The sequence below is a fragment of the Lactuca virosa genome, chromosome 9 (assembly GCF_052849685.1).
Source record: "Lactuca virosa cultivar CGN04683 chromosome 9, Lactuca_virosa_CGN04683_v6, whole genome shotgun sequence".
In the NCBI taxonomy this organism is placed as follows: Eukaryota; Viridiplantae; Streptophyta; class Magnoliopsida; order Asterales; family Asteraceae; genus Lactuca; species Lactuca virosa.
In genome coordinates this window covers 211,119,397-211,131,132 of record NC_136434.1, presented here as the reverse complement: position 1 = coordinate 211,131,132, position 11,736 = coordinate 211,119,397, and positions in this window count along the sequence as shown.

Sequence of the window (11,736 nt, the reverse complement as noted above, 5' to 3'; positions counted from 1 at the left end):
AACTGTCCGTTGCTCGCCGCTAAGTCGGAACAGACTCCCGCTCCAGCTACCTTGAGGATTGCAGATGGGAGGCCAGCTAAGGCAGAGCCTCCGAAGGCTCCGGGGCGTGCCTTCCAGCTTACAACGGAGGAGGCCAGAGCAGCACCAGATGTGGTTACTGGTATGTTTCTATCCTCTATCTCATTTATGATATATGTTTTATGCTTATCCGTTGTACCTGTGATTAGGTATGTTTTTAGTGAACTCCTTGTCTGCTTTGGTTTTATTTGACTTGGGGGCGAGTCGATCTTTCGTATCTCAGACTTTTAGTAGGGAGTTTGGTGTGCCAGTGGGTGAGCTAGAGTTTCCGTTGCGAGTCTCTATCGCCAACGAACACGGAGTTTCTACTTCCTCGGTCTATCGAGGGTGCGAGTTGGAGATCTTCAGAGTGTCCTTTCCGATCGATTTGATATCGATTCCCATGGGGGAGGTGTGCGTGATCGTAGGGATGGATTGGCTTAGCCGTTTTGGTGCCATGATAGATTGCGAGGGCCAGAGAGTGGTAGTTCGAACCCCAAGTGGGGGAGAACTGATTGTTTATGGAAAGGGCACCAGAATGGGTTCAGGATTTTGCTCAGCTGCCAGGGCTCGATAGTACATTCAGCACGGGTGTGTGGGTTATCTAGCGTATGTGGTAGATGCGCGAACCAGAGATCAGGTTTCAGTTTCAGAGGTTCCGGTGGTCAGAGAGTTTGCTGATGTGTTCCCGGAGGAGTTAGTCGGAGTACCTTCGGAGAGGCAGGTTGAGTTCAGGATTGATCTAGTGCCAGGCGCAGCCCCTATCGCCAAGGCACGGTACCGGTTGGCACCACCAGGGAAGTAGGAGTTGTCATCACAGCTGCAGGAACTGCTAGGTAAGCAGTTCATTCGACCTAGCAGTTCCCCATAGGGAGCACCGATACTCTTCGTCAGGAAGAAGGTTGGTTCGCACCGGATGTGCATTGATTACCGGGAGTTGACCAAGTTAACGGGGAAAAACCGGTATCCACTCCCGAGGATAGATGATCTTTTCGATCAATTGCAGGGTGCGTCTTGGTTTTCCAAGATAGACTTGAGGTTTGGGTATCATCAGGTCAGGGCCAGAGAGGAGGACGTGGAGAAGACTGCGTTCCGAACTCGTTATGGACATTACAAGTTCGTGTTAATGCCGTTTGGGCTCACCAACGCGACAACAGTATTCATGGACCTGATGAATCGGGTCTGCAGACCGATGCTCGATCGCTCGATCATAGTGTTTATCGATGATATCTTGGTGTATTCCAAGACCCGAGAGCAGCATAAGAAGCATCTACGGGAGTTATTGGGAGTTCTGAGGTGAGAACGGCTTTATGCCAAGTTCTCGAAATGCAAGTTTCGGTTACGAGAGGTCCAGTTCCTGGGGCACCTCGTTAACCAGGATGGGATTTTGGTCGACCCGGCCAAAATCGAGGCAGTCATGCAGTGGGAGGTTCCGAGATCTCCCTCAGATATCAGGAGTTTTCTGGGATTGGCAGGGTACTACCGGAGATTCATACAGGATTTCTCCAAGATTGTAGTACCCCTCACTTGTCTGACGAGGAAGGGGGTGGATTTCCGGTGGGGCCCTGAGTAGCAGAGGGCGTTTGAGACCCTCCGTCAGCGTTTGTGTGAGGCTCCAGTTTTGACACTCCCAGAGGGAGTTGAGGATTTTGTGGTATTCTGTGATGCATCCATCACAGGACTAGGAGCGGTCCTCATGCAGAGGGGACAAGTGATAGCTTATGTGTCGCGGTAGTTGAAGCCGCATGAGACGAGATACCCTACGCATGATTTAGAGCTGGGAGTGGTGGTGTTCGCTCTCAAGATATGGAGACATTACCTATATGGGGTCCGTTGTACCATTTACACGGATCACAAGAGCTTGAGACATATCATGGATCAGCTGAACTTAAACATGAGGCAGCGCAGGTGGCTGGATGTAGTCAAGGACTACGATTGCGAGATCCTTTACCACCCTGGTAAAGCGAATGTGGTTGCGGATGCCTTGAGCCGTAAGTCAGCTGGGTCTTCCACCCTAGCGAGATGTATGAAGATAACGGTGGATTCTCCACTTGTGAGTCTGATTAGAGATCCTCAGGTCGAGGGCATGCGGCCAGAGAACTGGAAGCTCGAGAGGATCAGGGGTGAAAAACCTGGTTTGTGCATGATAGTCGGGGATTATTAACCTGATGCGGTCGTGTATGGGTTCCGATGTCTGGAGGGGTCAGACAGACAGTCATGGAGGAGGCTCATAAGTCTCATTTCTCTATTCACCCGGGGGCCACCAAGATGTATCGGGATTTGAGTTTGAGCTACTGGTGGCCATGCATGAAGCGAGAAATCGCTTGGTACGTCGAGAGGTGCTTGACCTGTAGGATGGCCAAGGTCGAGCATCAGAGGCCACATGGCAAGCTGCAGCCCCTAGAGATCCCAATGTGGAAATGGGAACAGATCACGATGGATTTTATTACCAAGTTGCCGAGAACGGCGAAGGGGTTTCATGCTATATGGGTCATCGTGGATCGATTCACCAAGAGTGCCCATTTCTTGTCCATACGGGAGAGTTCATTGGCCGAGAAGTTGGCCGACGTGTACGTCCGTGAGATCATGGCTCGCCATGGGTTTCCAGTCTCCATCGTCTCCGACTGGGATGTTAGGTTTACCTCCCGTTTCTGGCAGAAGTTCCACGAGGAACTGGGCACGAGGCTGCACTTTAGTACATCATTCCATCCGCAGACCGATGGTCAGAGCGAGCGGACCATACATACCCTCGAGGACATGTTGAGGGCTTGTGTTATTGACTTCGGTGGGAGCTGGGATTCCCACCTACCCCTTGCAGAGTTCGCCTACAACAACAGCTACCATTCCAGCATTGGCGCTCCGCCTTTCGAGCCGTTGTACGGGCGGAGATGTCGCACCCCGGTTTGTTGGGGAGAGGTTGGCCACAATGGGACGGACAGAGGTAGTTTTGCAAACTACCAAGAAGATTCAGCAGATTAGACAGCGATTACAAGCCGCTCAGAGTCGGCAGAAGAGTTACGCCGACAGACGCCGATCTGAGTTGGAGTTCCAGGTAGGTGACATATGTTGGATAAGGTGTCTAAGTCCATAACTATTTCTGGTATGTACTTGACCCGACCCGACATGGTCCATTTGGGTTGCATGACATCATGCTTTTGGATAGACTAAATGAGAGAAATAACACTTGTGGTTTATTAATATATTATAAGTTTTAATATATTAATAATATTATTTAATTAGTATTGATCAAGAATTAATCTATAATTAATTAAGTGATCAAAAAGAGACTAATTAAATATATGAGTTGATTATGTAAATCATCCATAACTTGTATAGTAGGTTAGATGCTCCATGGATTATCATGTTGGGCTAAGGTCCATAGGATGCTCCATGGGAGTTACAAACCCATGGGTCATGGAAATGAAGATACATGTTACATTAGGGTTTACATGGTGTAACCCTAATGCAACACACTATATACAAAATATGACATCCACCAAAATCGGCTACAAGAAATTGCAAGAGGGCTAGGCCGAATTTAGAAGTGTTCTACATTCTCTCAAAGTCTTTCCAAAGCACTTGGTGTTGTGTGAAACATTTGAGGCATCACACTTGGGGTGCTAGGCTCTCAAGGTTTTCAAGGAATCAAATCAACTACAAGGTATGTAATTCTAGCCATCTTTTATGTTTAAAGTTCCCCATGTATGCTAGATAGGATTATGAACCTTGGAAAAAAGTATTTTGCATGTATTTTAGACAAACATAGATCCAAGGTTTTCTAGAGTTGCATGTACACTTAGGAGTGTTAGGATGCTCAAAACCCATCAGTGGTATCAGAGCCTAGGCTTGTTTGTTGATACTTGATGCAAAATAGCTGATAAAATCGAAATTCTTGCTGTCTGCACAGGGGACTCGCCGAATCCATCGAGGGACTAGACGAGTCCAAGCGTATCTTCAACCAACTCGGCGAGTCAGTTGTTGCACTCGACGAGTTGGCCAGGCAGAGTGCAGATTTTCGATTTTTGCTGCTGGAAATGGACTAGAAACATTACCCTAAACTGTTTTGGTGTTATTAAACTTGTTTTAGATGGTGTAATGATTGTTCTAATCCATTTACAATGGCTAATATCAAAATTACATGATTATATGTGTTCATATGTTCTTGAAATTTTGATATGATTATTCATGTTCTTATGAGTTCTTGATAGATCATAGGAATTACTTGGTTAATGCTGAATTCATGATCTTTATGTGTTATAATGGAGTCCATAACTTGTCCTCAAGTTATGGATAACCAAAAGCCTCTTTCTATTAAAGCCATTAAAAGAACACATAAGTTACAAAAAATGAAGAGTCTTCATTTTAATAACTCATAAGTTATGAATTGAAAGGTTTTGTCAAAGTTACAAAACTTGCCCTCAAGTTTTGGAACAAGTAAAGTCATCTAGTAAACTTTAGTTCCAACCCCTAGAATTTTAAAAGTTAAAATTCAACCCCTATACTCTATAATATTATAAGTTAATATATATATATATATATATATATATATATATATATATATATATATATATATATATATATAAGATAAAAGTCGTTTTACCGTTAGTAGGCCTCATTCACGAAGCCGGTCTATAAGGGGGGTATAAGGTTGTTGCCTATAAAATGGCAGCTTAATGGGTGTCCACTCTCACCCACCGCTTCCTTGACTGGTGGAGGGTCGTTAGCCGAACGGGTAGGACAATGACTTAAAATTCTCATTAAAAGTTTAATGATTATTATAAAGTAACTAAATGTTTTATAAATTCCCAATCTTAGTTACTTTAGGAAAATGTGAATAGGGTGCTAACCCATGAAATTACACTTTGCACTTTGATTAAGTCGTTAGTGGAGCGTGTGTGGTTAACCGGTACACTAACTTGGACTTAACAAGGTAGGCAAAGGGTGACTTAAGGTTTTTCATAGGTCGGTGGAGCGCGTGTGGTTAACTGGCACATCGATTAAGTGAAAAACATTAAGGGTACCAAGTAATTTGCATGGTTACTTCACACCTTGTTTTGTGATCCTCAGTATCCCAGTCACAAAACATGAAGGGCACACTCAAGATTGAAACATGCCATTGATAAGTTCAATGAATCTCAAAAGAATCTAGGAGTTTCTAAAAACCAAATAAAACCTAATAATTATATATTTCGTTTTTCATGGTGGAAATTGGTGAATCGTCATTCACCTACCTTTCAAATATGTTTTAGCTTAGATTACGACATCCCTCTTCTAAGTTATAATATATTGTGATTAGATCCTAGCCTTAATATTACATTTGGGTGTTTTATTAAGGACTATCTTTATATCTAAACTAAACTTGTCTTTTCTTCTTTTCAGATGACTTCCAACAATGCTGCTTCTGGCTCAAACCCTACCGGCTCCTTTTCTCTCATGAACCTTTGTGGGAGAGTCATCTTTGATGGATCCAACTTTACATATTGGATCAGGAACATCAGGATGGTCACTCGGTATGAGAACAAAGAATATGTTCTCGACAAGGGGCTTAAGGTACCCGAGCAAACTGCTACTCCTGAGGAGCTTGCTGAATATGATGCACATGAAAGAGATGCTACCAAAGTGGCATGCATCATGATGGCCACTATGACAGCTGAGCTCCAAAAGTCCTATGAGGACTACTATCCTTTTGAGATGCACCAGGATTTGATGGACCGCTACCATCAGAGTGCTCGTCAAGAGCGATACGAAATCATCTCCTCCATGATAACGACTAGGATGAAGGATGGTGAACCCATCACGGGCCACATGCAGAAAATGCAAAGGTATGTGGACCGTTTGCTGAAACTGAATGTGAACTTCCCCGAGGAGTTGGCAATAGATATCATTTTGCACTCCTTACCTTCGTGTTATGATCAATTCCGCATGACATACCACATGAACAAGGAGGAAGTTACCCTCAGCAAACTTCAAGGACTCCTAAAGACCGCATAATCAGGTCTTAAAGGTAAGTTAGTTGTTACCACTCCTACTCCTACTCCAAACTCCGCACCTGTCCTGGCAATCGGGAAAGGTATAGGGAAAAAGAGAAAGAACCCTTCGAAGGGTACCAAGGGTAAGACCCTTGATGGCTCCTCTACGAGCGGAACCAAGAAAGGTTTCCTCACTCCTTCTTCTGATCCAAAAGAGGCTGAATGCTTCTATTGCCATGAAAAGGCGCACTGGAAGCGGAACTGCCCAAAGTACCATCAAGATTTGAAGGATGGGAAAGTAAAACCCAACCATGCAGGTATTTACACCATATTATCTAATAACTCACCCGATTCTAACTCTTGGGCCCTTGATACCGGCTGTGGTATTCATATTTGTTCTGATTTGTAGGGACTAAGAAGAAGTGAGAATGTGGAGCATGGAAAGATAAACTTGATCATGGGGAATAGGAAAGCTTCACCTGTCACCAAGATTGGAGTTTATACTTTGTTGCTAAGTAGTGGGTTTACTTTAGATGTAAATAAATGTTGTTATTCGCCTGAAATGACAAGAAATATTATTTCCTTTCATGCTTTGTACTAACAAGGGTTTACCTTTTCTTTTGATAATGAAATTGGTGGAATAAATGCTTTCTTTAATAATGTGTTGTATTTTAAAGCATTACCTTGTGATGGTGTGTATGAAGCTGTGTATGTTGTAGATAACTTAGGAAATAATGTGTTGTGTATTGATTATACTAATGATAATAACTTGGATAAAACATCATTATGGCATTGTTGTCTTGGACATGTAAGCAAGAAACGCATAGGCCAACTCCAAAAGGATGGAGTCTTGGAGTCATTTGACCTAAAGCAGACGATAGTTGTGAATCGTACTTACTTGGAAAAATGACAAAGTCACCCTTCACAGGTTCTTGTGCTAGGGGTGAAGGTTTGTTGGATCTGGTACACACAGATGTGTGTGGACCCTTCAAAACTACCACAAGGGATGCTAATCATTATTATGTGACTTTTACAGATGATTATAGTAGATATGGATATGTCTACTTAATCAAGCATAAGTCGGAGACTTTCGATAGGTTTAAAGAGTTTAAACAGGAAGTAGAGAATCAATTGGGCAGGAACATTAAGATGCTTCGATCCGATCGTGGTGGTGAGTATCTTAGTACAAAGTTCCTCGACTATCTTAAGGAATGTGGGGTTGTCTCACAATTGACACCTCCCAGGATACCACAGTTGAATGGTGTAGCTGAGAGGCGTAATTGAACCTTGTTGGACATGGTTCGTTCCATGATGAGTTGAGCTTCGCTACCAATCTCATTATGGGGGTATGCCTTAGAGACCACCGCCCATATCCTTAATATGGTCCCTACAAAGAAGGTTGCCAAAACACCTCACGAGATGTCGACTGGAAAAGTTCCTAATCTAGCCCACATCAAGATTTGGGGTTGCGAAGCTTTCGTGAGACGCGAGACTCACGATAAGCTCGAACCTCGAAGTGAGAGGTGTATTTTCATCGGCTACCCACATAAATCCTTTAGTTACCTCTTCTACAGACCCAGTGAAAATGTGGTCTTTGTGGCAAGGAGATGAATCTTTCGTGAGAGAGAATTCATAAGCCAAGGAAACAGTGGGTGGCAAATTGACCTTGAAGAGCTTCAAGAGTCAAGTGGTGAAGGAACCTCAAACCCTAGCAATCAACCTGAGGAGGAAAATCCGGTTGAACCAACTGACGAGTCTGTACCTCTGAGGCATTCCACTAGAGTTAGGAATGCACCTGAGCATTACTATGGTTTCCATATTACTGCGGAAGGTGATACATTTATCAGTGATGAGACACTGGTAAGTCTGGATGAACCTAACAGCTACACGGAAGCCATGGCAGGCCCTGAGGCTGCTAAATGGAAAGAGGCAATGGACAGCGAGATACAGTCCATGTATGACAATCAAGTTTGGAACTTGGTTGACAATGTACCAGGTCGCAAGACAGTTGGGTGCAAATGGATCTTCAAGAAGAAGACCGACATGGATGGTAATGTACACACTTATAAGGCTCGACTGGTGGCAAAGGGATTTTCTCAAACTCCAGGAGTTGATTATGATGAGACCTTTTCACCAGTAGCCAAGATTAAGTCTATTAGGGTATTGTTAGCCATTGCTGCATTTCATGACTATGAAATATGGCAAATGGATGTCAAAATTGAAACAAGCACCTCGCAGATGGAATCTTTGTTTCGATGAGAAAGTCAAAGAGTTTGGCTTTTCGAGGAGTGAAGATGAATCTTGTGTATATGTCAAGGCTAGTGGGAGTATAGTTAGCTTTTTGGTACTGTATGTGGATGACATACTACTCATAAGAAATGACATCCCAACCCTACAGGAAGTAAAGTCCTGGCTTGGGAAGTGTTTCGCTATGAAAGACCTAGGAGAAGTTGCCTATATTCTAAGAATAAGGATTCTGAGAGACCGGAGTAAAAGACTAATTGGACTTAGTCAGAGTACCTACTTGGATAAGGTGCTGAAGAGGTTCAGCATGCAGGATACCAAAAAGGGAGAGTTACCTATCCAGTGTAACGCCAGACTGAGTAAGACTCAGAGTCCGAGTACCGAGGCTGAGATAACAGCAATGAGTCGAGTACCTTATGCTTCTGATGTACGATCGATCATGTATGCTATGACTTGTACTCATCCTGATGTGGCCTTTGCCTTGAGCACGGTCAGCAGATATCAGGGGAACCCTGGCAAGGCTCACTGGACTGCGGTAAAGAACATTCTCAAGTACCTGCGGAGGACTAAGGACTGGGTCCTTACCCTTGGTGGGAGTGATGACTTGAGAGTTGTAGGGTATAGTGATGCTACCTTCCAGACTGATAGGGATAATTTCCGCTCTCAATCGGGCTGGGTCTTTACCTTAAACGGAGGAGCAATTACTTGGAAAAGTTCCAAGCAGGAGACAGTGGCTGATTCAACTTGTGAATCAGAGTATATAGCGGCAAGCGAGGCAGCAAAGGAGGCAATATGGCTGAAGAACTTCATTGGAGACCTTGGAGTAGTACCAGCTATAAAGGAGCCTATGGAAATTTTCTATGATAGTGAAAGTGCAGTTGCCTTAGCCAAGGAACCAAGGGATCACGGGAGATCCAGACACATTGACAGAAAATACCATTTCATCAGACATCGAATTGAAGAAGGACTCCTCGTGGCAAAGAGGGTATCATCGGATGAGAACCCAGCAGACCCCCTCACGAAGGGACTGAGTAGGGCTAAGCATCTTCAGCACGCAAGAAGCATAGGGCTGAAGGATGATATTAGTTTTAGTAGTTAGATAACTTTGAAATTTATAAAGTGTAATTGACATTTGATGATGAATAAAAGTTGTGTTTATTTATGAGTAAAGTGTTGCTATCTTTTGTTAATCGTTTACTATTATTTCTTTTGCATGTTTTGACTTCCAGAATATTTATGTTGTGTTTTACATATTATTCAAATTATCCACAGTCAGTAATAGGTTGGAAGTAGATATGAATTAAGACTGTCATGAGTTGGTTGTAGAGGTTTAAGATGTTGGACATGGCCTCAACACTCATGAGTGCTCATAAGTTCTGAGTATTGGATTCAACCCACGCTCGCTGGTATCACTTCATGGAATTTATCTTGAGTGATCGTGAGACGGTAATATCATATAAGTCTTCAAACCTAGAGATATGACTTGTTGCCTATGAGTTAGTTATGCACTGATCGTACGAAAAAAGCATTGGTAACTCGATGTTATAAAACGTACTTTTGTGTGTAATTCAACAAGTAGTAGGACAAGCATATGAGTCGAAGTTTATCCGTTCCTTCTTCGATTAGAAGCGATATCTGGGCCCCTCGATGATTTTGTTTTGACCTATCTACCGGGCCTGGTCAGAACTAAGTTGATGTGTTCAATTAAGTTCTATGTCAAACAAATCGGAAATCGGGAAACAAACTGCTGGACAAAAGTAAGACATTGTTCCATGTATTTGTCCGGCTGATATCTAGAACAGAGGATTATATGATCACTTATCTTAAATGGCGTATCATCATCTTCTCAGTTCCAAGAAACCTTGAAAAGAGCTACGATTGCTGATCGGTTCCTGAAGTCATACTTGCAGTTATAGTTATTAGACTTATCCAAGTGCGAGACTGTTGGATAAGGTGTCTAAGTCCATAACTATTTCTGGTATGTACTTGACCCGACCCGACATGGTCTATTTGGGTTGCATGGCATCATGTTTTTGGATAGACTAAATGAGAGAAATAACACTTGTGGTTTATTAATATATTATAAGTTCTAATATATCAATAATATTATTTAATTAGTATTGATCAAGAATTAATCTAGAATTAATTAAGTGATCAAAAAGAGACTAATTAAATATATGGGTTGATTATGTAAATCATCCATAACTTGTATAGTGGGCTAGATGATCCATGGATTATCAAGTTGGGCTAAGGTCCATAGGATGCTCCATGGGTCATGGAAATGAAGAGCCATGTTACATTAGGGTTTACATGGTGTAACCCTAATGCAACACACTATATAAAGAATATGACATCCACCAAAATCGGCTACAAGAAATTGCAAGAGGGCTAGGCCGAATTTAGAAGTGTTCTACATTCTCTCAAAGTCTTTCCAAAGCACTTGGTGTTGTGTGAAACATTTGAGGCATCACACTTGGGGTGCTAGGCTCTCAAGGTTTTCAAGGAATCAAATCAACTACAAGGTATGTAATTCTAACCATCTTTTATGTTTAAAGTTCCCCATATATGCTAGATAGGATTATGAACCTTGGAAAAAAGTATTTTGCATGTATTTTAGACAAACATAGATCCAAGGTTTTCTAGGATTGCATGTACACTTAGGAGTGTTAGGATGCTCAAAACCCATCAACATGGTGCTACTGAAGGTTTCACCCTGGAAGGGTATGATTCGCTTCAGGAAGAGGGGAAAGTTGGGTCCCCGATACATCGGACCATTTCGGGTTATCGCCAGGGTTGGCAAGGTTACATACAGATTAGATCTTCCGGAGGAACTCCGTCGGATACATAGCACTTTCCATGTTTCGCAATTGCGGAAGTTCATCATGGATCAGGAGGCAGTAGTATCGTTGGATGATATTCAAGTTGATGAGCGCCTGAATTATGTAGAGAGGCCTGTGGCCATTTTGGAGAGGAAGATGAAGGTTCTAAGGAACAAGGAGATACTTCTTGTAAAATTACAGTGGGAGCATCGGAGAGGATCCGAGTGGACTTGGGAGCCCGAGTCCGAGATGCGGGAGCATCACCTGGATCTATTTGCTGCAGCAGACTTTGGGGACGAAATCTAAGTCAAGTGGGGGAGAATTGTAACATCACGAACTTTGATGGTATATTTCGAATCCCTTCTCTTTATTTAATTGCCATTGTAGTCCCTGGAGTTGGTTGAGTTGGACCATGGGGAGTATAAGTACTAAAGTTGCAACTTTAAGTCAGGTAGGAGTACGCTGAGCGTACTAGGTGCGCCCTAGTATGCTGGGCGTACACTCATGTATGCTGGGCATACTCATGTCAGGAGAAAACCCTAATATTTAGGGTTTGGGGACTATATAAACACCCTTATGGATCATTTCCTCTGATTATCCTCAGCCTCCACTACCTACATTCGCCCTCCCCAAAACCCTAGCTCTTC